We start from the raw sequence: 3,631 nt of genomic DNA on the forward strand, positions 1-3,631 counted from the left end.
TGGGCCTTAGTGCCAAGTGTCTAGTGAGGACGGCGATACATAACGCTCACTTGACACAATAGAGACGGCTCAGTGAGAACGGCGATACGTAACGCTCACTAGAAGTCGTGGGCCTTGTGTGTGAATGATTGTGCGGGGATGCCCGTGTGTATGGAATGGCTTCCAAGAAAAAGTGGCACATGCTTCAGCCGAAGAATCAGCGCCTGCAAGTACTTGCAGAGGTCATGTTTGGCATACTTCAGCTAAAGAATCAGCACCTGCAAGAGGTTGAAGCCTTGCAGAGGTTATGCTGCTGGAATGCCTTATCTGACTTGCGAGTCGGATTACGTCGGGTAAGGGGTAGAAACCGACAAATGAGCTCATTACCTGCGATAGGACTAGACATGCATCATCCTTGTTGTGCATTTGCATTTTACTTGATGCGGTAAAATTGTTTGTGATTGTCTTCCTGTGTTTATGCATTCCCTATTGCTACTTTGAATTGTGGTAATTAGATACTTCTCTTTGACACTTGTATATTTTATTGTGAATTATTTGAACTGTGATAATCCTGACTAAACTAACTACCCTCGACCCTACTAAGAACCCTCCAGTTCTTACCCCTTTTCTTCCTCCCCTTCAGATGGAGATCGGAGTTATACTTTACGAGATGTACCCTCCCTATATATATGAGGATATTGTACAGCATAGGTTTTATGTAGTAGGTGCGGAGATTAGGACCCGTATGTACATTCTGCGTGATCATCCCTTCAGTCACCCAATTGACCCTCCACAGTTTAACCCCAACATGCCCTATGAGTTCCCGCTGCAGTGGCTCCACCCGGATACTCCATTTTACCCGTTTCATGACGGGTCGGTGCCTTACCAGCATCCCGATCAGCCTGCGGATCAGGCAGACCCTGAGCCTGAGCCCATGGAGGAGCATATTCCAGAGCCTGTACAGGAGGAGGATATCCTAGTGAAGTAGATCTCAGTATCTTCATCTGATCCATCTTCTGAGGAGCCACAAACCGCCTCTATTAGTGGACTAGCGAGTGCTGGTCAGACCAGTAGCACGAGTGCCAGTGCCTCTCCTGAGATTATAGAGATTTCTGATGACGAGGATGAGGATCCTGAGGAGTGTTCTGATGTGGTTGTGATCTCCTCTGACGATGATAGCTGAGGTATGGGAGCTGCAGTTGTGCTTTTTGATAGTTTTTTGTGTTAGCCTAGCTTTTGTGTTAGTCTCTCACTTTTGGTTAGACTCACTGAGAGAGTAGGGTGTACATAGTTGACTAGGCTAGTTTCGGTGCCAACTTAGGGATTTTCTGTATGAACTAGGGTCCGGAGTGTTGATTTGTATATAGTAGTAGGATGTGAAGGGTTGTATGCTAACTTGTGATATATATATATATATATATATATATATATATATATATATATATATATATATATATATATATATGACAGTATCTTTATGTGTATGTATGATCTATGCTATGTGTTATGGTTATATATAATGCTGGCCTTGTGTATGATTTATTTAATTCCCTATTATGGTTGGTATATGTTTAATTAGCTGTCCTCGCAAATTTTTTTATAAAGTAAAAGTTTTTTCAAAAACTCGATAGTGCTCTAACCCGATTACGGGCTTAATAATAAATAGCAAAAGTTTTAGGTGAATAAGTTGGTGACACTTGATTTCTAGTATGATCATGACTTATTAGGAATTGGGTCGTTACATAATTTACTAATTATACTTTTAAAATGAGTAATTAATTAATGTATGTAAGTTGTCAAACAAAAGCTAAAAATATGTTGTGCTATAATTTATATACCATACTCTTCAACTAACTTGAGTTAGTTAATTAACTGGTCAATTTATTTATTTATTTAAATTAATATTAAAAATTCGAATCTTATTTTAAATATGTAGTAATTTATTGATCAATAATAAATTATTAAATTACATAATAAATTAATTCTAAACCTATTAAATTAATAAATGCTGTAAAAAACTACTCTTAACACCTATGTAGTATATATACTCTTAACACCTATTTAGTAATTCTCTCGGAAAAAAATATATAATTATAGTGTGACTATGTTAATGATGGTTATCATAGCTATGAAATATTAGAAATATGTAGTGACAATTTAATTTATTATTTTTTAAATAATTTATTGTTATTATATTAAAAAATTAATATAATAAAGTCTTTGATTAAATTTAAAAATTTATCATTATAATAGCTAGTAATAATAATAAGGAGAGATAATTCACTACAAGAAATCCTGTTAAAATTGACGGCCAAATCGATGGCAAAGCCGTCAATAATATTAAAAATCGACAATAAAATTGACGATATTAGCTGTCGCTTTAAAACGTGTCGATTTTTCAAAAAACTAATAAAATCGATGGCTTTTTGGGTTGTCGATAAACTTTCAATAAAATCGACGGCTACCGTGTCGATAATATAGGTTTGAGATTTTTACATGTTTGATAAAACCGATACCTTGGTTGTCGATAATATTATCTAAAATCGACAGCGCTTATGTCGATATTTGATTTATTAAAATTGACAAATTAGCTGTCGATTTTAATTATTAAATTACCGACACATTTTTCACTTTCTTTTGTCTATCTTACATTAAAAATTGACAACATTGCCGTCGATTTTTTTCTATATTAAATTTAAAAAGTGACAACATTGTCGTCGATTTTAATAATCATATATTATTTTTTTTCCATATCTTAGCTTCTTCTTTTACAAAATCTCCAATATATTTTGCTTCTATACTATTAATATTTGGATCCATTCCTTACTTCACTAGTAACCAAGTTGTCACGAATACATGATATAAAAAGATATGATCAAATAACAATAATAGGAAATAAAGAAGAGATCATGTTTATGATATGTCATTTTCTCATGCATCCACTATATAATGTTATCTTTAGTGCTATACACACATTTTATTTCTCACTCATTTTTTAAACATATATATTACTGCTAAATTAACAACTTCCATGAAGCATAATCAACAGCAAAAACCAATAATTACAGGTAAAATCAATAACAGAAGTGTTTATGTTAGGGTCTCAAACGAGCTCTTACAGTTTATTAATTAATTTTGTGAACTTGGCCTTTTGACATGACTAGCAGAAGTTGGAGAATTGCTTTGGCTTGAGTCTTTCTCTCCTGTGAACTTGGATCGTTCCAAAATTTCCTCCAATGTTGAGATATTAGGCTCCAAAATTTCCTCTTCAAAATTTATTTGCTTTTCTTCAATACAAAGATAGTGCTAATATATAGAATGAAGAGCTGAAAGGTGAACTTCTAAAGTCTAATTGGAGCAGTCCTCTAAGGATGTTGGATCTCTCTTACACAGTGTTCTCAAGAGAAATACCTGATTCCATAAGCCAGTTGAAATCTCTTAACCAACTACGGCTACAGGAATGCCAATTTGATGGATTAATTCCTGTGTCTTTTTGGAACCTCACTCAATCTATGGCTACAGGTTTGCACCACTATTAAAGATCCATCCATGCTGAATATGCAAACAGACATGTATCAAGCTGTGGCTGCGGCAGCACTTTAGGATCCTTCTAAATAGCATCCTTCTTCCTTACTTCGATTTCAGCAACCAC

Source organism: Arachis ipaensis, chromosome B2 (assembly GCF_059453495.1).
Source record: "Arachis ipaensis isolate K30076 ecotype BB chromosome B2, ASM5945349v1, whole genome shotgun sequence".
In the NCBI taxonomy this organism is placed as follows: Eukaryota; Viridiplantae; Streptophyta; class Magnoliopsida; order Fabales; family Fabaceae; genus Arachis; species Arachis ipaensis.